The sequence below is a fragment of the Aulonocara stuartgranti genome (assembly GCF_965226115.1).
Source record: "Aulonocara stuartgranti genome assembly, chromosome: 7".
In the NCBI taxonomy this organism is placed as follows: Eukaryota; Metazoa; Chordata; class Actinopteri; order Cichliformes; family Cichlidae; genus Aulonocara; species Aulonocara stuartgranti.
The window spans coordinates 21,924,911-21,950,649 of record NC_138945.1 but is presented as its reverse complement, the minus strand read 5'-3'; positions in this window follow the sequence as shown (position 1 = coordinate 21,950,649).

Here is a 25,739-nt window from a genome sequence, read left to right as displayed (position 1 = left end):
GGATTTATGGCAAAGATTAAATTACTCTGTGGGAAAACCTAGAAAGCGGAACCAGTGTGCATTGTAGAGCAGCGGGATCTGACTTTTGCTGAGCAGAAACTCAAAATATACACAAAAACATTAAAAACACACAAACTTGGGAGTTTTCCTTTCCACTTTCCACTTCAGAGAGAATTTTGTGTCTAGCATCTCAGCTCACCTCAGGGATTATAATAGTGTGCAGTCTAAGCAAACAATTGCACTTGGATCTCACACAGACAGACATCTGCTGTAGGCAGATGGGTGGAAGGATGATAGATAGATAGATAGATAGATAGATAGATAGATAGATAGATAGATAGATAGATAGATAGATAGATAGATAGATAGATAGATAGATAGATAGATAGATAGATAGATAGATAGATAGATAGATAGATAGATAGATAGATAGATAGATAGATAGATAGATAGATAGATAGATAGATAGATAGATAGATAGATAGATAGATAGATAGATAGATAGATAGATAGATGGATGGATGGATGGATGGATGGATGGATGGATGGATGGATGGATGGATGGATGGATGGATGCTTGGTTTATTATGAAATTGTGCCACCAGAGTGGGTCAGACAAACATCATCATCAATCAGCTCAAACAGGTTAGCCCCTCTCCCTTGCCTTTCTAATGTATACTCCATTTGCCATGTGCAGAGGTTCATGGTCAGTTGTTAAATCTGCAGTGGTCACACTCTGCCGCCAACATTGACTTTGTGTTGATTATTTTCAGTAACTTCCACAGACTCACAATTAGAGTGGCTTTCTGTGCTCATGTGCAATTTCCTGTTTCACTTCATTGCCTCTCTCTTTTACCATTAAACTTTGACTTTTTTTTAAATATCTGAGCCTGTGAACTTCCACTTACTCTATTCATTCAGTTTTCAGTGTTTTTTATTATATTGCTTAAATACATTGAGCTTAACAAAGAAGTACATTTATAAAAAGTTATCGTCTTCTATGCCAGTTTGCAATTGGACCGGGATGCACTGGGCAGGAAATAGATCACCAGTCTATTAATGTCATGTTCTCTACCAGTCTGCTGCTTATTGATCTCTCTATTCCCCTCTTTTAGACTGCACACTTGATATTTTTGGTTCCATAGGTGCATTCACACTATAAAATTATTTTTAGTCAGTAGAAGGAGAATGTGTTATCATTACTGATGATAATGCCAGCTAATTATCACATATAGCAGCACACAGCAGGTATATTTCCAGGCATTACAGGTAACCGCACCGTCATTGTTCATTGTGAAAAATAATTAGGTGCATGGTAAAACATGGTTCATTGCAAATATACACCAAAGGCAGTACCTAACGCAGTCAGATACTGCAAACCTCATCACTAGTAAGTGCACAGAATTGAAATCCTAAAACGAATCTACTACACAAATAAGTGCATTAAAGCACATCGTGTGCTTATATGTGGCTTGAGATGTGGGGGCGGCAACTCCTACCAGTTCTGGAGCAACCACCAGATTAATAGGCCTGCATCCCATCCCTCTTTTGCCTCAGCAGTATATCTGCCCGAGTGTTTAATCTAATCTTCCCCAGATCATTATGTCAGATTTTATGGTAACTTAAGTTTGGGTTTTTTTGTGTGTTTACTCCCACTAACTTAATTCTCCATGTGTCAAGGTTTATCATGTCTTCCCAGTTGCTCGACTTCATCAGTTCTTCTGCCTGCCTGCCCACTCTCCTTCTGCCACACTTCCTGCTAACCTCCAACTGCCAGCCTGACTCCATTACCTAACACCAGTTCTGACTCTGCCAGCCTTATTCTAGGACAGCCATCTCCGGTTTCAGCTTGCACTGCAAACCAAAGCTTAGTCAATCTGCAAATCCACCAGTTTTAACCTTTAATAAACCCCCTACCTCTCCTTGTGTCCTGCTTCTGGGTTGCCTTTAAGCAGAAGGCATCAAAATCAGTTAGCTAACACATACAGTAGTCTGTAGTTACATTTGTTCCGTTTGTACAATTTGTCTTCTCATGCAGCTTCTATCGTCTTACCTTTACTCTAAAATCTGTTTGAATTGTGGTTTGGGTAAGAAAAAAAATGAGCACTAGACTAAAAATATTTTGCAAGAGTGGACCATAAATGTTTTATTGCTGTGGATGCACACATACGCACATTTTTTTTCTCTCTGTGTGTGTGCAATTTAGGTGTCTGTTTTTGTTTGACAAACGAAAAGGGGCTCGGGACTCCAATTTTAAGCAAGGGATTTGTTCTGGCTCTGCAGAAGGCACACAGTCATGATTGAGTGGCTTTCCTTGGATCAATAATCCTGGACTATGCGGTATCAAGGGCAACAAAAGATTCCTAGATCTCCCTCATCCTTCTTTAACACCTGCACCAAGCTCTCTTCGTAGAGCCAGGGTACCATGGTTAAACGATGGGCACGATGAACAGTCACGCTAAAGCACTACATCCAGATATCCAAGGCAACGGTGGTAAAACAAGTTTTCATTAGTCACCCATTGAGTATTCTGCCTAGAGCTACTCTCACTGGGTATGCTTAGAATATGTTCACACCTCACATACACATCCATGCTGATGTTCAAACATGATCAAACTCTAGTTCAAAAATGTATTTGAATTACATTTTATTTAATTTTAATGGCCTGTTTTATGAGACTGCTGGATATCTCCTGAATAATTTCACAGAGCCGCATCATATTAATAGTTATTTTTAATTTGCTTTGGTGTAGCCTTTAGCTGGTTTCCCTGACTAGCTAACTGCCTGGTTGGAATGGATTTTATGCAAGCAGTGTGGGAGGTTTACATATTATCAAACTGCCTTCATGGCATGCAGTTCGTCTGCTTGCTTGTTTATCTGTTTATCCCTTGCCATTACTGTAATTAGGTCTTTGTACTGGAAGCCACAGCAGTCGTAACAAGAGCTCAGAACAGCATGTGAAGACAGAATGATGGTAAATGGGACAAAAGCAAAATGGACTATGTGTACAGCACACTCTCTGAAGAGAAATAAGTCAGGGCCCTGGCAGCAGTGAATGCTGTAATTGCTCCCTTCAAAGAGCCCCTGCCTCACCAGGACACAATGAAATGACCTTTTTGTGATTGCAAACCTCTATTAGTGGTGAACCATGGTGGTCAAAGCCATGGCCTTCTCCTTCATACCGCACTGTGCTGTTGTCATTTTAATTATGCAATTCAAGTGTTTTTATAGCATCACTATTTTCTCATTTGTTTTAAAGGGAGGAGATAATTTTTTTTATTTGTTTTATTTCATTTTTTTCCCCATAAAACAATGCTCTGTTTTGTGTTTTGCTGTGTATTCTGTGTCCTTGAGCCATTTTGGTGTAGGAGAACACATTCCCTGGACATCAGCTCATATATTCACCATCTGGCTGTTCTTTGAAAGAGTGACAGCTTTTGATACGGTTCTTTGAATTACTAATTTCCTGTGGAAGTCCTTCAGTGATGTAAGGGCCCACAAAAGATACAATTTTAATGCATAACTGCAGTACTGACTCAGTGAAGTTTTGTTTCTATATATAAGTGCTATGTACGCTCAATAATATACAAAATAAGCTTACTGGCTATTTTACAATTGTACGTTTAAGCTTCAACAGAAACTGCACAGAGAGGTGGGAATTAATAAATGTCCAGCTCAAGGGGAACTTTAATTTATTCTTCAGTAATAAAGTCCATGTAATTATCATGTTATGAGCAATTACATTATTGAGAAAAAGTCTTGAGCTAATTGTCTTTTCTTTCTATTGTCTTTTCAAGCAGCAGACACTCTTTTCATTTTTTAATGTGATCTTGTGCAATAGTTCTGTGCAAGTCTTTCTAAATTTTTCTTTGGACATTAACTGCTTTCTCACTCATTTTTGTTTATCCACTTGTCACTTATCAATATGCATGGAGGAGGTCAGGAAGTAGATAGTGAGTGCCTTCAGCCAACTGTATAACACGTTTGAGGCTCTGTCATGGTTCTGGGGGTAAATTTCAGACAGTAGTGTCGGGAATCTTGTCAAAAATGATGAAATTATGAGCACAGAAAAGAACTTGTCAGATTTTGATCTACCATCCAGTGCCCTCTGAAAAGCTTCTTATGGGCAACAGCTTCATTTTTCTGTACGACAGTGATCCCAAAACCACTGCCAATGCAGTAAAAGAGTAACTAGTTAGAAAAATTACACAATGGAACAAAATCAGTCGTGGATTGGCCTCCTCAGAACTCATAATTCTTCCTGCTACAGAAATTCACACCTGCACCCATTCACAGTTATCCTTCATGTTTTTAGTCAGCTTCATTGACTTTAAAAGGATGTATAGAATCCCCAATAAGCACAAAACAAGTCTGAGCTGGTTCAGGTTCAGGCCAAGTCCATACATGGTCCGTACATTGAAATACATGGATGTCACAGTTTGCCGAGGCAAACTGCGTGGAGTTTGAAGAGTGGACCCAGGTGCAGACATTCTAAACCTCAAACTTAACTGATGATGGGCTGTTTATTAAGGCAGACAGAACAGTACAAAATAAAAGGGCAAAAACAATGCAACCTAAACTCTAAACATGGCAATGATGATGATGAGCATATATATATATATATATATATATATATATATATATATATATATATATATATATATATATATATATATATATATATATATATATGAAAACCTGAACACAGGACTTGGTATGGGAGCAACACAGTCGATCCGACAAAGACTGAATGAAAAGGCACAGACTAAATACACACAGGAGGCTAATGAGAGAAGTGGGAGCACATGGGGGAAACAGCTGACACACATGAACATAACGATGTCCCAGTGGAAGAGTAAAGCTAGACACGATGAACACAGGAACACAAGACCTCTTCAAAATAAAACAGGAAACATAAGACGCAGACATGAAACACATGAAGGGCAAGGGAGACTTAACAGGGGTGGAAAACACAAGGGGAATCTAATAACAAAGAACTAGAACAACCTAGGCATGATAAAAAATGAACTTAGAAAACCTGAAGGGCTTAAACATAAACTAAAACTCAAAACGCTGGGTCAAAAGACCCAGGATCGTGACATGGGTGACACACGCACATTTAAGTAAGTTCATTCCAGAAACAAAAATGCACATGTATATGTGTGTGTGTGGAAAATAAATAAACAAACAAAAGCTGGAAACATAATCTAAAATCCATGAAATTCATGTTCAAAATTTCCTGGCTGCGACACGCACATAGATCAGTTGTTATATCTATGCTCACATTTGCAAGTGTATCTACACTAAAAATCTCAATACACTTGCAAATCTGAAAACAGTTTTGGAGCACTTTTCAGTTAAACCACAAGCAGATTGAGGCACATACACACAATCTTCCACCCACATATCTGAATAATTCGGATACATAATAGACATCTGTGTAGGCTCTAGGTCATCCTGGTCACAGTAGCCTCAAGTCCTTAAAAAGAAGGCAACTGTACTTCTTTTGGGTTGTAAAAAGGTTTCACCTCTCGTCCAAAAGGCTTGCTCAGTTCTGAAAGAAAAAAAAAAAAACTAGGAGCCTCCGTCAGCTGTTTTAGAACTGAGGAAGCTTCTTGGATGAGAGGGAAAAATCTTAACAACCCCCAAAAAAGTCCAGTTGCTGTCTTTCTCAGCACTTGAGAATGAACCCATACAAAGCCTTACATTTTGAAGGTGGGGAAATGTGGTTTTTGTGCTCAAATCTAAAAGAACATACTGAAAGGAAAGCTTTGCTCACAGACCTCAATATTCCAAAGTCTATCTTCGATGGTTTCGTCTAAAGCTTTTCTACAAACCACACTGTGAAACCAATCCACACCGAGTCTATATAACGCAAATGATTTGTGAGAACTCAGGATGTCTTCTTTAGGTTTGTGAGTGATATCAATACAGTTGAAGCAAAACATGCAGATGAAGTGATATATTTCTAATGAGCTTGAAAAATTTTTTTTATTTATTTGTCACTGCCAAGCATAATTCAAAAGAAATATGTTATGGCATTAAAATCATATAACTTGAACATACTTTGTGGTGTCTCTTGGGAAAAATGCAATGTTTTGTGGCTTAGCTGTAGTAATGATGTCTGTACTTCCACAGTAATGTGAGCATCAGAGGCACCTAACAGCCCCCAGTAGTTATTTCTCTGCAAAATGTAAGTACTTGCAGTAATCTGTGTTTTAGGGGTAACTATTGAAAGAATTGTTGGTAGAAGAAAGCAAGCAGCTTTAGTATAAAGCCAATGTGAATTATACTATATCTGCCAATAAACTATCAATCGTCTCCAAATGGTGCTCGAGTTTGAAGAGTTTCCAAGGCCAGTCATCAAAGGTCTTCAAGGTCACCCCATCTTTGCTCATCCACTTAAAGTCCTTATCATAAATATATTAACCTCCTAGGACCTGGCGTCCACATATGTGGACATCACATTTTGGGTTATTTAGACCAAAATACTCAATGTTCCTCTACAAGGGCCTGATATCCATTTACGAGGACATTATGCTGCTACTGTTCTATCAAAATTTTAAATGAATATCCACATATGTGGCTCTTATTTTTCCTAAAAACAAAAATAAGGTAAAAAAAAAACCCCCAAAAAACTGGTAATTCTTTCTTTTTACATTCATCGGGTCCCAATATGCCCAAATATCAAAGAGAAATTAAAAATGCATGCCGTGGAAGAGTTCGGGTCTTAGGAGGTTAATACTAGTTTTGATTCTTTTTCCTCATAAAAAAGTATCTGCACTTGTCATTGAAGCATTGACACTGTTTCTGAAAAGTAAAATACCCAGGGCATCCAAAATATCTTAGATATTTTCCCCTATTGGTGGTCAATTCTCTCTTCTTTGTGTCCCAAGTTGGAAACCAAATACTTGCAGAAAACTGCACAGCATGTACTCTAAAACTCAATGGATTAGAAAAACAAATTTTGGTGCACAATTCCAACATGCCCTCTGAAACCCAGCACTCACAAATGGTTCACATCAAATATTTCCAGATAAATTTCCATTGAGTGAATGAATGAGTGCTAGGTTTGTTTGGTTTTTTGTTATATGAAGCAGCAAAAACCATGACTTCTGTCATCTGTTAGGTTTTTGCTAAACATCATCAGTTCCTGCAGGGCTCCTATTATTAATAGTGTTCTTTTCGTGTGGGCACAATATATCTACCATTTAATAAATTGGCCCAGTTGCCCAGGACCTGTGAAGAAGATAAATCAGAAAAGGTTGAGAATTACACTTAATGATTCACATTCACTATGTTGGAAAAATGTAGAAGAAGAAAACAAAAATGGATAATGTAAGTGGCTACAGAAACCCAAGGCTGTGGTTTCTAGCAGGTGTTGCAAATGTTCCGCTGTAGGTCTAAGAACTGTTCCCTGTAGAGGTTGAATGAACCTTCCTTCACTGAAAAAACCTAAAGTTTTGTATAAAAAGATTTTTTTTTTTTTTTTTTTTTTTTTACTTTTTATTTTCATTTTTTAAATTGAAAACGAACAACAAACAAACAGAAACAAACAATAAAAGACATTTACAGTTATGGGACAGAGTAGGTATCATCAACTAGCCAAAGCTTGACTGGCCATTATGACCAAAAAAAAAAAAAATTCTCAGGAACACACTCTAGTATCTTTATCTTTCAAACATAGCCTCCACCCTCTGAGGACCAAACACAGAAAATACGGGCGTATTAATAATAATAATAAAAAATAATAATTATAATAGTAACAGTATTGGTAATTACAGAAATTTAAAAAAACAAAAACAAAAAAAAAAACAAAGGAAACAAAAAAAAGAAAAAAAGAAAAAAAAAAAGAAAAGAAAAACATATCGTGTGAACCCCTCCCACCATCCCCCCACCCCTTTACCCCTGTATGGCTCTCAACTTCATCACATTCGTGTATACAAACAGCCCATATTTACACCCGTCTATACACAAGAATCAGCACAACATTCAAGAATTCTGATCAGAAGGGCCTAACCAAGGATCAATTCAGGGTAAACCCAGAGGAATTTACATCATCTCTATATTCTGTCAAGTCCAAAGACGGTAATACTGAAAGAAATGGTCCCCAAATTTTTTTAAAGGTTCAGTATTTCCCTTTTACACTATGCGATATCTTCTCAGGTGTACAGTAGGATGCTAACTCATTAATCCAACATCTCAGTGTTGGAGAATTTTCAGATTTCCAATGTGTCAGAATACATTTTTTAACTGCAGTACTCGCAAGTAAAATAAAATATTTCTTGTGGTAATCCACATTTATAGAATCTATATCACCTAAAATCCATAGTTTTGGGTCCATTTCGACTTGGATCCCAATTACCCTTGAAATTATTTCAGTAGTCCGTCTCCAGAACTCCTCTATTACTGGGCAATTCCACAGCATATGAAGAAGATCACCATCTATCACCTTACATCTCAAACATTTGGGAGAGTAATTAATATCAATTTTATGTAATCTGTAAGGTGTATAATATGTCCTGTGGAATATATTAAATTGCATTTGTCTATGATTTGTAGAAATTAACATGGTCTGTGCCTGTTCCATTAGATGGTACCATTCTACCTCTTCATAAACATAGCCCAGATCTGCCTCCCATTTTCTTTTCAGTGACGTTTTGTTGTAGTCAGGTAATTTTTCATTAATAATAGTGTATATTGAAGATACTATTCCTTTTATTGACTTCCATGGTTTGGTGCAAAGATGCGTTTCAAAAGGACTTTCTTTAGGAATCTCGGGGAATGTTCCTTTAGTTTTTTCTTTGATCCAGTCTCTTATTTGTAGAAATTTAAAAAAATTTTGGTCTGGAAGTTTGAATTTTTCCTTTAGTTGTTGGAAGTCAATAAATGTATCATTATTATATAGATCGGCAACAGTTCGAATATTTCTATCCTTCCATCCCCGCAATGTGGAGTCGGAAATATGATGGGAGAGATCAGGATTGCCCCATAGTGGTGTCCTTCTAAGAAAAGAAATATTTATTTTTAGAAGTGAGTGGGATTCCTGCCAGGCACGGAAGGTGTTTAATATTATCGAATTATTTGTGAGCTTAGATAAACATTTTTTCGTACCTAGAAATGGGACGTCTTTTAATGATATGGGATTCACCTCATATTGTTCTATTGGAACCCATCGAACCTCACTCCTCTCTGCATATAACCAGATCAATATTGATCGATATTGGGAGGCCAGATAATAATTCCTAAAGTTTGGTAGGTTGAGTCCTCCCCTTGAATAAGGGTGTCTGTAATGAGGAGAGTTTAACTCTTGGGTTTTTCTTTTGCCATATGAAGGAGGTTATAAGTTTATTTAATTCTTTGAAGAAACTTTTTGGAACATTTATAGGGAGACATTGAAATAAATAGGTAAACTTAGGCAAAATGTTCATTTTAACAACATTAATTCTCCCTATAAGGGATAATGGAAAATCCATCCATCTCTGTATATTAAGTTTAGTTTGCTCCAACAGTTTAATATAATTTAGTTTGAATATTTTATCCTCAGATTTACCAATTTGTATGCCCAAATATTTAAATCCATTGTTACACCACTGTAATGGATCTGTAAGAGCTCTAACACGATTATCTTGTATATTTAATGACATAATCTCACTTTTAGTATAATTTAACTTGTATCCTGAAGCTGCACTATATTCTTTAAGACAATTCATTAATGAGGGAATTGACTTGAGAGGGTCCGTTATATACAGTAGGAGGTCATCTGCATATAGAGAAAGTTTATGTTCACTTGTACCGAATTTGATTCCAGATATAGCAACATTAGTACGAATGGCCACTGCTAGTGGCTCGATCGCAATCGCAAAGAGCAAGGGAGAACTTGGACAGCCTTGTCTACAGCCTCTGGTTAAGGAGAGGGTGTCAGAAAGCACATTATTTGTTATAATATTGGCTTTGGGGGCGTTAAAAAGTATCCTAACATAGCGGGTGAACTTTTCTCCGAAGCCCATGGCTTCCATTGTCTGAAATAGAAAGTTTGGTTCAATCCTGTCAAATGCTTTATTAGCGTCCATGGAAATTATTAGCAATGGTTCTTGATTTTTTTGAGCGGCATTCAATATGTGGAGCAGGCGCCGCACATTATCTGCTCCCTGTCTGTTTTTAATGAAGCCTGTTTGATCGGCATTTATTATCTTAGGCATAATGTCTTCCAATCTATGTGCAATTATTTTAGATAATATTTTATAATCTGCGTTTAAAAGGCTAAGTGGTCTATAAGAGTCACATCTCTGTTTGTCCGTGCCCGGCTTTGGCAATAATGTAATTGTTGCATTTTCCAGTGATTCCGGTAATTTCTTATTTTCTAAGGCTTCTTTAATCATATTTGTAAGTGGTGTCAATAATTTGTTAGAAAAGGCCTTATAGTAATCAGCTGAGAATCCATCTGGTCCAGGGGTCTTATTATTTTGTAAACACTTGAGGGCTCGAAGAACCTCCATCTCCGTTATATCTACATCAAGCAGTTCTTTATCCTCATTATATAATTTAGGAAGGGTTATTCCATCTATGAATCTTTTTGCAACAGTACCATCGACCCCTTGCTCAGATTTATACAGATCTTCATAAAACCGTTTAAACTCTGCATTTATAAGTACTGATTAAAAAGATATTTTTAATACAAAAAAACCCAGAGCTGCTGTGTAGTAGCATATGAAATATGCCTTTCTTTTTGCAGCGGCTGCTTATGTTCGCTCAGTGCCTTGTACATCAGTGGATTTAATCCAAATACCACAGTTCCCCCCTACCGCCATTCCCCTCTCTATTTTCAGAATGTTACGTGAGTTGCATTGATGTAACATCCCCAGACACTGCCCTGAGTTTCTTATTCAGGAGGTATAGGGCTTCTAAGTAGCCATCTATCAGAAAATCAGTGCCCCAAAACCCGTTCTAATTGCGCTGAGACTCTCTGGTGGCCACTGCCAATGCTGCATCAGATTACGTGTGTATGACCAATCCATTAAATTCCAATTCATTCTTTTGTGTTCTCTGTAGCTGCAGTGAACTTAAATGTTGTTTATTTCCAACCCTTCATCTATACTTTGTTCCTCTCTCTCCTTTGTTTTCTCTCTAACTTTCTTAGTACCTCTACTTTGATTGTTTTCTCCCCTCTATCCATTTTTTTTTCCTTTTTTTTGCGCTCCTTGTGGAGCTTGGTTACATGAAAGCAAGGCACCTAGCCAGTCCCAGCCATGCTGTAGGACATACTTATTTATCATGGAGGCCTCTCAATGGGTAAAGAGAAGAACAGCAGACAGTGTTGCTAAGGGCAACACAGCTCTCCTTGGGTATGCTGACTTGAGTCACTGGGTACATCTGTCTTTATGTCCATCATAAGTGCTTTCAAGTGCCATTAGATATGTCCATGGCTAAACGAGCAAAATGCATGGCTATAACTAGTAAATGGCATTACTCATAAACTCATTACTACAAATGTGGGAAGATTGGCCAATCATTCTTGAAAACAAAACTTCAGGATCATGCTATTTTTTCTTTATTTATTTTAATTTTTTTCATCATAAAAAATTGCAACTCAGTAAAAACAGGAATGTAATTTTTTTTAATTCTTTATTCCTGGTTTTCTTTAGCCCACTGTCTTTTTTGTTTGTTTGTTTGTTTTGTTTTGTTTGTTTGTTTGTTTGCTGTTTTGTTGCTTTAAATAATAGACTAATAGAGCAACATAGTCCTGCATAGTTTGGGATCTCTAAAGACATTCTTCACAAAAAACAAAAGAATTTGGCTATATCGATCACAAAATTATGAGAAAAATCTCTAGGTGTTTTCACTTTTACTTTTTCTGTTTGCTAATTCACCCTGAGCATCTTACTTGTTGGAAACGTTGGAGCGTTTACAGAGACTTGATAACAGCCAATAGCGAACAACCATGCTGTCTGAATATGTGTATCGCTACAGCAGCTAGGTGTTGATTCTCAGTAGGTTTGGCAGTCGCCTACAAGAAAACTTTTTTACATAACAGAGACACTTTAATTGCACCGGCTTTTATTTAATGTTAGTGTCACTTAATGAAACTTTAATTACACCCCTCCTCCACTAGTCATTCTTAATGTGTACAAGGTTGCAGCTAACTTCCTCTCCTTCTGCTCTTATACCTTGATGTCTTTTTTTTTCTGTCACTGTGCCCTGCTTCGTTTCACTTCTTTGCAGCCCACCTTCCACTATGTGTCTCTCTTGATCCCCCCGGCAAATTTCCAAGTCTTTGTAACTCCCACTTTGCATCTTTTAGCTGTTCCGTTCTCTCAGCTTGGCTATTCCCCCTCTTTCTCTTTGAGTTGCTGCTGTCACGAGATGAAAAGCTAATTTTTGTTTCTCCCCGTCTTCGTTCCCCCCCTTACTCTGTACATCAACCTGTCTATTTGACTTCCTTTTCCCTTCCGTTCTCTCCGCCTCCTCTCACTTCCAATCCAAATTAAGCAGAAACCCAGCCAGGAATTTTTCAAACAAAATGCTAATGGTCTGCTAATGGATCCCTGCTTGCCATGGTGTTGCCTGACAACTGACAACCTATGGACAGTCACAGGTATTTTAAATAAAAGCCCCAACCTAAAGGTGCATCTGGCTTACATAGGGTATATAAGTGTTGTGAGTGTTTTAGTATCCCTTGATTATGTATGACCTGTATCTTTTAATAGTATGATGGTATGGATGATATGGATGGACTATTGCTCCACAAGATGTTTTGTGTTCACCTGCCCCCTCAGAAGTGCTTATTTGTATTACACCACCACACTGCATCAATAATGTTGAGGTCCAGATTCTGAGGAGATCAGTTAATGATTGAAACTGTTCTGTTGTGTGTGTTTTTTCTGTCCAGGTATACTTTTACAGCTTTGGCAGTATTTTGGAGATCATGTGATTTCCATCAAATGCTTTCCAGATGGTACTGCATGTGGGACCAACTACTATTCGTACTATTCTGTGTTAAGACAAAATCCCCAGCACCACCAGCTGAAATGCAGCTCCAAACCATGACAGAGCCTCCACTGTGTTTTACAGCTGGCTGCAGACACTGTTGTATCTCTCTCCTGTTCTTCTCTATACATACTGATGACAATTTTTGGCAAAACTTTCAAAACTGATTGATTGATAATTTTCAGTTCTTATGCAATTTGACATACCTTTTCTTTCTCTGTCTCTTTTGCCTAAGAATGGCTTCTTGACATCCACCTTTCCACTGAGACCATATCTGATGAGGCTTCGATGAATCAACTGAAGAGCCAGACACTTCTCTCACGTCCTGTCAGGCTGAATTTATCCAACAAAAACCTGACACATGACTTTCAGCTACTGTTCATCTACTGAAGATAGCTTTTTAGGTATGCCACTTAAATCTTTTAGTCCTCCATGTGTCCAGTTTTCTCTCGTTTTGTTTTTTTTTTGTTTCTTTTTAGCAAAACATGCTAAAATATGCCAAGTTTCAGGGAATTGCGTTGCTGATGCAACAGAATAGATTAGCCCTTTATTGACATTGTACATGTAAAACAACAAAATTGCATTCATTATGACTGTCAAACTATGTTATCATTAGCATTCTTTGCAGATTCAGCTAAAGAAATGGGAACAAATGATGTTTTTGTGACAGGCTGCTGGTAACAAAGTGCTTATAGATAGAATTTAAAGTAAAAGACCAGTTCCTCTTAAAATGAAAATGAGTGAAAAAACAGCCAATGTCCATAGAGAAACTTTAAAAGAACTTCAAATCTAAAACCAGAACTATATTCTAGAAATGAAATTTAAAGAAATAAGGCGTTGCCAATGACTTTTGTACAGGACTTTATATGCTGAAGCATTTGTACCCTGATGAGAGTGTCTCCTCTAAGATGGTAATCGCCCCTTGCATAGGGGATGAGGCATCACTAAATTATTTGTTGATGATAACATAATAATAATAATAATAATAATTTAGACAATCTTAAAATAAGATGAGAATATAATCTTTATCAGAATATCCTGAAGCTATTCTGGTAGTGTGTGGTTGTCCCACCTTCTTCTTATGATACACAGTATTGCTTGGTGCAAATGTTGGTGTCTTCTTCTGATTTGTCACCCATCTGTAGACACACAACTAACTGAAGAAGTTTGTCAGAAATGTCCAATCAGTGATGAGCACTGGCTTGAGTAATTTATGCATTGTAGTATCCCTTCTCCCTGAATGGAAGTGTCTGTATTCATTATTTTGTCTCTATTCATTTTTTCCTTTTCTTTTTTTTCTTTTTGTTGTTATATGAAAGAGAAAAGTCAAGATTTGGTACTTCATAACCAGTCCCACATAGCTCAGAGGAATTTGGTTTTATGAGCACGTGTTTGGTTTTTTTAAGTGATAAAAATACATAATTGCATAGTAATAAAAAAGAGCTCCAATAGGGGTGCTGTCAGTGTCACAAACCAGCTAAGATTCAAAGTATACCTTAAAGTGACAAAATAAAAATAGCACATTAATAACCACCCTCTGTGCAAGTGCAGCTTGCATACTTGACTGTTCTGGTTCTGACGCTTTTCAGATTTTTAAGGATGTTCAAAAAGATGGTTTGAGAAGCAAGAGGAGTGATGAAATATCTTGTGATCCTGTTTTTATAGTCTGCAGAACACGTGTTGTGTATCAGTTAAGTCTCCTTTATTTATTCCTTCTGGGTGTCTGCATGACACCACCTCATGCTTCAACATGCTAACTATTTTTACTTTTTACTAGCTTTGATTTTGATGACTCTCAAATACATCAGTCAAATCTGCACAAAATATGTCCTAATTTGACAAGCTAGTGCAGCGTCTGCAGAGTATTGGCATCAGCAAAGCTCTTACACCGACTGTGAGATAATCGGTCGCTGTTATCAAAACATGCATATTCAGCACGGGCTGAATTGTGTGCTTGATTTGACATAGGCAACACGGTGATAAAATAGATAGTGGAATTGCAAAGTTTGAGGGCAGAGAAACAAAAGCAAACTCACACAATCTAGTGATGTTATTTTACAAATGATGCAGGAGCCATACTTATTCTGATTCTTTGTATTTGTAGGAGCATTCATGTGTGAATGTGTTTGCATGATTGGGTGTTAAAAAAGCGAATGCAACAGACGAAACAATGCATCAGTAAATTTAATTTTGAGTGCATATTCATGATCTGTGTGTGCAAGTATGCAAACGTTGTTGCTTATAAATTGTTTGATGTCGCTGAGAGTAAATACAAACTATTCCAATTTGTTTGCTCAGCTATTTTCAGTGAATACATTACAAGAAGAGAATGCAAATCAGTGGAAAGACCATTCAAGCCGACCTTTCACACTATCAAACAGGCAAGACATTTTCTGAAGTGCTGCACAGCCAGCATCTCAAGAAGAGATGTCAGCAGTGAAGTAGAAAGTACTGGGATTCTTGATTAACCTATCATAAAATACATAAGCATGCAATCCTAGGTTGTGCTGTAAACAGAAGAAACCTCTTACCCAAGGTGGGCACTCAGTCCTCCGAAAGCCATTTCTCAGCATTATCGATTCATTCCCTGCTCGGTGAACTGAATTACATTCGATCCAATTTGGTTTCCCACCTTTTATCCTCTGCAGGACAGGGGCCTGATTTGCATGAAGCTGCAGTGGGAGTACAGTGGCTCGAGAAAGGTGATCAAGGGAGGAGAGGTTAAATAGTGTCACGTGGCAAAAACAGAATCATGAATACAAATGATTTATTTCAACAAGACGATTTTTTAAAATCAGTTGCAAAACCCTAAGTTGCTGTAAATACATGATAACATATAACACTGCAATTAATCTTAAAGCCATTGCAGAACCATGTTGTAATATTATACCTGCGGAACAACTTGGTTTCAAATATAAAGGTCTGTCCTTGGTAATCGTTCAGTGTATGAAAGAGGGTTGCCTTGGAAACCTGACATAAAGCTTTAAATTAGAGATTCCTGGTGAACAATAAACTCTGTGGTATCCGGTTTTCACTGACAATGGTCAAATGTACAATGTGCAGCTAACACAAGTCAAACATTCCCTAAATTTTGTTTGCTGTATCATAAAGCATCCATGTTGATTGTTGGCTTAGAACTGCCAATTAGTATAATAATGATGTGAGGGCACTTCTGACACATTTCCTTCTTTTTAGCAGAACACATCTGGTAAAGCCAGCGGCTGCTGACAGGACAGCGGGCTTATTAATGATTACCTTCAGCAGGTGCCCCATCGTACTGTATCCTCTGACCTTTCCCTCTGAAGAAAACAGTCAATGGACTGCAACAGCGCCCAGTCAGATGCCCTGCCTCCTCCTCCTAATGCCCATCAACAATGTTAGAAAGCCAAACAAGGAAGGAAGGAAATAAATGCTACTTTGAAAGCCTTAATATTTCTCTGGGTTTGAAAAAATCAGAAGCTACAGCCTGTTTGTCTACTTAGCTTTTCTCTCTTTCCCATTCTTTATCTTCTTTTTCCTTATAGGGGTGCTGATTGCAAAAGCTGATTTTTGTGCTTCTGTGACAAACAATTATGCACAAAAAGGGTCAATGTATCCTTGGGACAAAAGCCAGAATTGATTACCTATCTTGACAACCACTTAAGCCACACCGTTATCAAATATTGCTCTGAATCTATAAACTGGGCTTAAGTGAAAATGTGAGAATAAACTCACCTTTCACCACTTACCTTTTTTTTAAGACAGTGAAATCATCCACCTATCCCCATATCATCATTATATTATGCTGAAAAAAGCAAATTAGTGACAGGCCTCATCTGTTTTGTACCTGGGTGAAAACTAAAGTGTAATCTAGCATCCCAGATGCCTCCTGTAGAGCATTACTCCAAATATAATTGTTTTGGGGTTTTTTTTCTTAATTTTATTTTTCATTTCTTGTGCTGTGTGTTCTGAGGAGATATCATGGGGTGGCACTAGCCCCGCCGGTTCTGTCTTTGTTCATGTTTGAAGATCGTGACAGGCTGCATAGCCTGAATCTTCCTTATGGGAAAGCAGCAGGACATTTCTCAGATAGAGACCCTTTAAAGGGCTCCAGTGGTTTTAGCTCTGAGAGAGAGAGAAGAAGTTCCTATTAGTGTTTCCATTTCACTGAGAATCAATGTGAATTCTGGGTAATTAAGAGGCTTTGGTAATTCTCACTGAAAGAAAAGAAAAAAGATTCTTGTGTTGATTTATGTATTGCCTTCTTCCCACTTCAAATAACCAGTTTTACACCCTTCCCCCCCACCACCACCAAAAAGGAAAATCAGGCAAAGTAACGTGTATATTATTGACTCTAGCATTGCTTTGTTGCTCAGGCTATATACAGCTCAAAAGAATTAAAGGAACACTTTGAAAGCACCTTAGATCTGAATTGGGGGAAAAAACATCAAGCTGAATATCTATACAGATATAGACTAGGTAATTTTAATTCCCACAGCATTTGGTGGAAATGCATGGCCCCACGGCCGTGTAAGCCACTTCAGTAAACTGAATATGTTACTCGGTTTTCCGTTTACAGGAAATGTGGCTCTCTGTGGATTAAGCAACAGCAGAAATTCATCACACCATCATCATACGGGTCAGAAAAATGTTGACTTTTTTAAATGATCATTCATTTTCAGACAAATGAACTAATAGAACATAAGACAAACCAGTGGAGTGTTTTCAGTCACAAAGCTCAGCAAGCTTGTTAACACATAACTGAAATTAAATTCAGTATTCTCTAGAGTTTCATGCTTTGAGACTATCATCCATCTTGACCACCACTATGCCCTTCACTCAAAAAATTTTCTTTGTGACCATAATCCAGGCAGTGATTGCATTTCAAACAAGGTTGCTTGTGGGGCTTACTGGATTACTTGTAATGCATTTCTGCCTTTATGTGCTGGACAGTTTCTCGCAAGCACTAGAAAATGTGTCAAGTGCCAAACACAAGGGTACTAACAAAGATAAACAGTGCCAACAGATTGATCCAACACCAGCTGTTGCATTTGCTCCTCAGCAGCACAAACTCTCACCTCATAGTTTGCCAGCGTGGTACCAACAACAAGTTGAACTATTTAAGTTTCCCGTGATTTTATTTGTTGAACTTTTATTGCTCGGCATTATATTATAGCGCAATGTGTGCTTGTTATTTCATCCACCCCCATGTATGTGCATCACTGTCCTGAGGGAGTCCACACTGCGCCTGTCATCCAATTAGGACTAAATCTGATTTCACTAAAAGGCTCCATCATTTAGACGGTCTTTTAGGGAGCAGGCACTGAGATGCATTACAACTGGAGAATTGTTTGCATTCATTTTCACAGCAGTGAGCACATTCTGCTTCAGCTTTTAAGCAAATGTGTTACTGCCTTATGTTTGGTAGTGGCAGCTGGCACATACTGACAGATTGGTCTAAAGCAGTGGTTCTCAAACTGTGGAGCACAGAGCATAGGCACTGCAGGGAGGGCATGGAGGACCAGGAGAAATGTATGGCATGAAGCTAAGTTGAATGAATGGGGAAAATAAACTAGAGATTGCTGCAGCTTTCTTTTATCATTACTGTTTGGAGGGGGGGAAAGCATCATAGGGTGGAGATTGTAGCTTTTTCAGGTGCCAGTGGTATAAAATCCAAAAATCACACCTATCATACAGTACTAAAAGGATTGGAAAAAAGCTCCAATTTAATGGAAATGTTATATCTTGCAAAGTTTAATGTCCCACTTCCATCGGGTGCTCCCTTCTGATGTAATTATTGAATATTTCAATTGTTAGCTAAGTGGAGACGATTAGTGTTGATGCAGGATGCATGAAACAGCAAGAATTGTGTTGAGGGTTAGGAGTTTGTGTGCATTCTGTATCATTCGTCATTCACAAAGGTATCCTACCCGACATTTATAAGTCAAAAATGCAATCTAATGCACGTACACTGCTCGACAAATTTGTTAGACCACCAAGAAAACAGATATTTCAGAAGCTGGTCAAAAACACAGGCACAGCACATTCATCTTCTCTGAGGAGTTTTAAATTACCTAAGCGTAACAGTCAACCACTAAATCTAATTTCAGAATTTCTGGTAAATAAGTCTAATTTGACGACATCATCGAAAATAATTATGTGCTTTACTATTTGTTTCTTTCTTCTAATTTTGTAAAATAGTAAATTGGAAAGTTCATGAACAAAAACAATTATTATGTTTTAATATTAAAAATCTATTTCTGACTAAAGAGCTTGTGCCTACTCATAATAGAAACATAAATAACATTTTAGTCATTAGGGCAACTGTGGCATAAACTTTACATGGGTGGTGGTCAAGGAAATTTGTTAAGCACTGTACGTTTCTCAAAAATCCTGTAAGCCATGAAACAGCTACCTGCTCCTATGTGTTTCATCTAATCAAACACTGATTTGGTCTTTGCCTTGATGTACTTGCTAAAGAAAAAAATATGGTTTAAGATACCAATAAACCCAAGTTGGGTTTTTGGTCTTCATACCTTCTAAATCAAGAAATGACCACTATTGCTTTGTTATTGTTACATTATATCATTATTTCTTTAACACCTTTGGTGATAGGGCAGAGGATCTAACAGCTGAGCTACAGTCTGTGCCAGTGAGGCTGCTGTGTGTGCACACTTACGGTTTTCAAAAGAAAGGCCTAATTAGCCAGAAACCTGCAAGTGAAGCAGAGCGTCGTGTCAAAACAACCAGCTTCAATTCTCAGGACACTGCCACCAAACAGCAAACGTAGGAAACAGAACAACAGAAGCCTCTTCACTATAGCACATCCACAAAGCCAATCTCTCCTTTGGTACCTTTCAGAAAAGAAAAGTAAGAGCAATTTTATGTGCCCTCTTTTGTTGAAGGTCCCCAATGTCAGCCACTGGTGTTTTTCTTCAAATGAACATCATGAAAAGTGTTTTAGCTGCAATATCGGTGACATCTTGCGTGTGACCCCATTTGAACCCAACAGAGGGATGAAGAAATGAGAGGATGTGTCAGTACAAATTCACAGTATAAACCACTGCAAATACAAAAGTGCAGCACTGGTGGGGAGTTACATCTTTGGGGAGCATAGCAATGTGACATTTCATAGACACATTAAACGCAATATCACATAACAACTTGCTGTGCTTACGATAACAGGCTAACTTGCCACCTTTCACACAGACACTAGTGTCCGTGGCTAAATGGTTTATGCATCCTCTGCCTGCCAAGAAGATAGCCGTACATGCTTCTTATACATATGAATATGAGAAACAAAAGACACAGTCATATTAATTGAATAATTATAAACAGAAGTTTTTTCTGATAGCAGTAGGAGGCAGTATATAACCTGCCTCCCCTGAAAGTCTCATCAGTGGAGAAGGCTAATTATCCACATGCTGTGCATCTGAATGAGAGCACAAAAGATACACATGCAAAAGAATTAAAGCTCTTTTCCAGACATTATGTCTGCCGTATTTTAAACTTGCAGCTCTTTTTTTTAATCATAAAATAGAAGCGAGTGAATAACATACAGTGCAAATCATATAGTTTAAAAAGTAGAAAGTTATGACTTCCATTTAAACCGCCGCCGTAAGAAATTCTGACTTTGTTCTACACATTATATTGCACAGCATTAAGGTTCAAAGAATGTAACTCTGCTGTAACGCTGGTGAAGAAAATTTGTGTGCATGAAATTTGAAAACTGTGACTAAAAGCAGTTTGTATACCGTATCATCAAACTGCGATGATCCACTCATGAGCCAAGCTAGATTAAGAAATTTATTTTTATTTTCTAAATATTTTTCTACAAGGTGAAAATGTAAAAATCTCAGTGGAACTCCAGGATAATACATCTGGGCCTAGTTATGCAGAAACAGGAACATTTGGGAAACATTTGCATTTAAGAATACATGTATGGCTTGTTCTTGTTATTAAGCAGCCTCAGTCTCACAGACCAGGCTATACATGAAGTGACCTCCTGTTTCCTACATTGTACACTAACTAGTAAATCAGCTCATTACAGTGCTTTATTCCACATCACCTATTAATTTCATCAACTACACTTCTTCTTCCAGTTGCTACATTTAAGCTTCTGTCACACCAACCCTCTACATCCCCTTGTTCACTTCATGAACTCTATGAACTTCCTTTGAGGTCTTCCTCTCTTCCTCTTGCCTGGCAGCTCTATCTTCAGTATCTATTGCCCAGTGTATCCACTGTGTATTGCTCCTCTGCACATGTCCAAACCACCTCAACTTTGCTTCTCTAACTTTATCTCCAAACCGCTTATTCTGAGCTGGCCCTCTGATGTACTCCTTTCTTTTCCATCTTCATCACTCTCAATGAAAATCTTAGCATCTACAGTTCTGTCACCTGGAGAACTGACTCTTTTGTCAGCATCACCATCTCCAAACCATACATCATAGCAGGTAAAGCTTCCATTTCACCCTTGTTGCTATTTTTCTATCACAAATCACCCTTGACCCCCATCTCCACCTACTCCAACCTGCCTGCACTCTGGTCTTCAACCCTTTTTTGTGCACAGTTTGTTTCTCCCTGTCATCCAGAGACATGTATTCTTTCTTTCTTCTGCCGACTTCTTCTCCCCTGTGAATACCTCCACCTTTCCAGATTCTTATCCACTTGCTCCCTACTATACGTATGGATCACAAAGTCATCTGCAAACATCATAGTCTAGGGGGACTCGTGACCTTATGACCTCATCTATCAGCCTGTCCATCACCACTGCAAATTCCAAGGCGATCCCTACTGTAATCCCAACCCCACCTTGAACCCATCTGTGACTCCTAACAAACACCACATCACTGTCTCGCTGTCTTCGTACATTTCTTGCACTACCTTCACACACCTCTCATACAGAACTACAGTTCATGTCTTGACACCTTACCATGTCCTTTCTCTAGATCCACAAAGACACTCCCTCTGACCTTCTCTATAGTTCAACCCTGGCAAAGCAAACACCAACTATTAACACACTACAACATGGCAATGTTACACTCCCAAAAAAAGTGTAGAGAAAACACTGCCTTCATCAGCCAACACCATCATGCATTGTGGTCTGTCTGTCTGTTGCAGAAGAATAAAAGGACCATCAAATATGGAGCTAAGTTAATTTTCGTAATTGCTCAGAGTGTCTGGTGGGAATAATACTTCTCAGACATCTCAGCTCTGCAACAGCTCATCTCCTCCGCTGCCCAAGCAACAGGATGTAAATAGAAAATACTAGTTAAATGCCTACAGTATTTGATATTTTAGTTGCTCAGTCTGAGCTGGAAGTTTCAGAGATGCATTGAGGTTTGGTTATGAAAAATTTGCATGTAAGCAACAAAAACAATGGGGCCAGTGCTCAGAAACAAAAATGTTATAGAAATTAATTTGACTGCCTTGTATGGGTGACATTATTTCACAATTAATACATTAAAGATTAGCCTATAATAGCACAGTTACAGCTGTATTTGCCTTCTGGCATGCCCGGGAGATAGAGGACCTACTTCAGCACGTAACTTTTCTCACACATATGCAAGTTTCTATAAGATGTTTCAGTTACAATGCGCATGTAAGTCACATAAAGTCAAAATGAAAATGGCTGACAGTATTCTGATGCCACTGCTCCCCAGACCTGTGGACATGTGGACATTTTTGCAAACATGAGTGTTTGCAGTTGGCAATGGCAGAAGCCACCGTCTGTGTATCTCTGAGATGCCAGCAGCTTGGACAAAACGGTCGTATTTGATGCTTTGGGAACGGGATGAGCTGGTTTAACTGAGTGGAGCTCGAAGTGACAGTCTGACATGAAATTATTTTGACAGCATCTCATTATAGTGTATTGGATAAAAGACACCATATCAATCTCTTCCTCTGTCATAATTTTATATTCTAAGAACTTTTGAAGACATTGCAATGTTGCCTTCATCTAAAAAGAGCCCAATGAAAACACCCAGAAACACCCCCCCTTTTAAAACCCCGAACCCTTTATTCTACTGACCTCTTACATTAAAACAGTCTTATGTTTCTGTTTCCTTTGTCAGTTTTAAAATGTGAGGGGTTTCAAATGGGGGGAGGGGGAATTTCTATTTCTATTTCCAAACAGTTCAAGCAATCTGGTAAAACAAGATGCTTTTTAATTGCAGTTACGAGTATTTGCACTATTATCTGCAAGATAACACATTAAAGAACAGAAAATAATTGAATACAGTGGTACAAATTTCTTTAGAACTGCAAGACGGGGGGAAGCTTGGTCTGTTCTCATACACATAAATAGATCTGCAATATATATTTGTGTGTTTCTGACCAGTCTGTCGGAAAAATACTTGCAATTACTGACACTTTTGTAAGCTACAACTCAAGAAATGTCCAAGAAATGAACTGGATATGTATATTTAATGATATACAACCAAGTATTCAATGAAAAAAAGATATTTTTCTTTTGGCAAACACTATGAAGCCCAACTATACAGGAGACTCAGTTTCACTAATATCTTATAGAATTATCTCTCAGTAGGACTCTATCAACTATTACTATCATAAGCTCTCAGCAAACAGGAAATTTAAAACATGATTCATTGTGGCATTTCTAGTAACATTTTATTACTTGCAGATGCAGCTGTGTGTTATTACTGGCAACAAAAAATGTTAGGCATTAGGCACTGTTCAAAAGACAAGAGAGAAATTATTTTAACAGTATGCAAAACTGCACTCTAATATCTCAGGGGCACAATTGTATGCAAAAGGTTAAGGAACCCATGGTTAAAATTGCTGCTACTGCAAAGAGTTTGTGAAGTTCTGTACAAATAAAGTTATTGTTATTATAACATTTAACAGAGTAGAAAATTAATTGGTCTCCAAATGGCATAAAGTTAAAAGAAAATGAGATTAGTTAATTATATTGGAAAAAAGGAAATGAGGACTGTGCATATTCCAGCAGATCTGAACTCTCGGATAACTATTTGCCAAGGTCTGAGATTGCAGCTAGCGCTCCAGGATTGCTTACTCCAACACTGATGGGAAATGCCAGGTTATATCAGTTTTGCCTAAATAATATTCTGCAAGTGCTGTGATTTTTTTAAAACAATCAGCATCTACCTAGGCAAAACAAAAGCTAAAATAATTGACGCAAGGTCATCAGGCAATAGAAGTGAAGCAGTTTCTTCAGTTTGCGCTGTCATTATGAACGTAGAAAATGAGAGTTGCACTTTTCTGCTTTGCAGCGACACGTGCACGAACAACCCTAAAAAGCTACTTTTAGTTGCGCCCTTATCGAGAAGGGGTTGCTCCAGTATCTGCAGCAGCTCCACCCCAAAGAGATGTGAGTCTCCTCCTATGTTCGAACCAGAGATCAACATTATGAAGTTGAAAGAAAAAACTCCCAAGAAAAGCTTTTCCAGTTTAACCGGATAATTTAGCATCTGATCTTTTTGTTATATGCAATAAGAAAGAACACCTGAATGTCATGAGAAAAAAATCCCCTTTTCAACTTCTACGATGGACAGCTTCAAGAGAGGCAAGTTAAAGGTTTCACCAAGGCCCTGCAGAGACACCCAACCTTAAAAATCTTTTTTTTTAATGTGTTGTTAGACCTCAAAGGAAAATGGCATTAAAGACAGCCCAAGTGTATTACAAAATTCGAAGCCTTTAGCTAAATAGAATGGAGTTCAAATCTGAAAAAAAGAAAAAAGAAGCACTGACCATACATAAAGAATGCCTTGACTTTTGCTTCAGGCCTTTTTCCTTTTTCATTAGTTTGGAACTGTAAAAAACTTAAATAAAACATAATCTGTAAATAAATGATTCATGTTTCATTTTATTTTGGAAATAACACATTTTAATCAGGGTTGCTTAAACTTTTGCTATCCACAGGATACTTGAGCTATACAGAGATAATATCAGCTAGAATATGTTGCTGCAGCATGTTAAGGAACAGCACTCATGGCCTGTGGGTTAATATGAATCACAGCTCAATAAGAGTGGAATGAACTGTTGCAGTGTGGCTCTTTCAGGGACGGGTTTTTGAAAGGAGAAAATGGATCTCAGCAAACTATCTCAAAATAAAGGGCACAAAACTTGTTTTTGCTTTTCAAGTATCTGTCTCTTTGCTTGTTTGGCGGTGTTGTTTTGTGGATTCGGACGAGTTTAGATCATCTTTCAGCTGGAGTAAAATCCTATACTGACTGCTGGAAATGTGGCCTACAGGATCTAGGCAGCGTGGAGATTCATTAGGAGCAGAAGACGAGCACATTTGCAACACTAAACAACAAACCACAACAGTTAAACCGTGAACGTGCTCACGGTTTGCTTAGAAGGTATGTCAGTGGTTTTCACTGTTATAAAGCAACTACTGTCTCATTAGCACATTCTCCAATGTCTGGTCTCTGTGTTTGACTGTTGCATATTTGTGTAAAGATCATTAACTGGGTGTGCATTAAATATAAATACAATTTCTTAATTACTTGCACCTAAGACAAGTAACATAATAGCAAAGACTCATAGAAACAAATAACATATACATACATTTGGAAGAGGAAAATGTGTCATGTCTTGAAATGAACTGGGGATACAGCTGAATACAGCTTTGAGTTTTGATATTCTTCACTGTAATTTTCAGTCGTATGCACTCACACACTCGCCTATCAAGTTCTTGGAGGCAGCCGGTTTGGGGGCCACAGAGATTTCCTATGACTGGATTTTTAAGACAGTATTCAGTGTTTTGCCATCTTCCAACATGACGT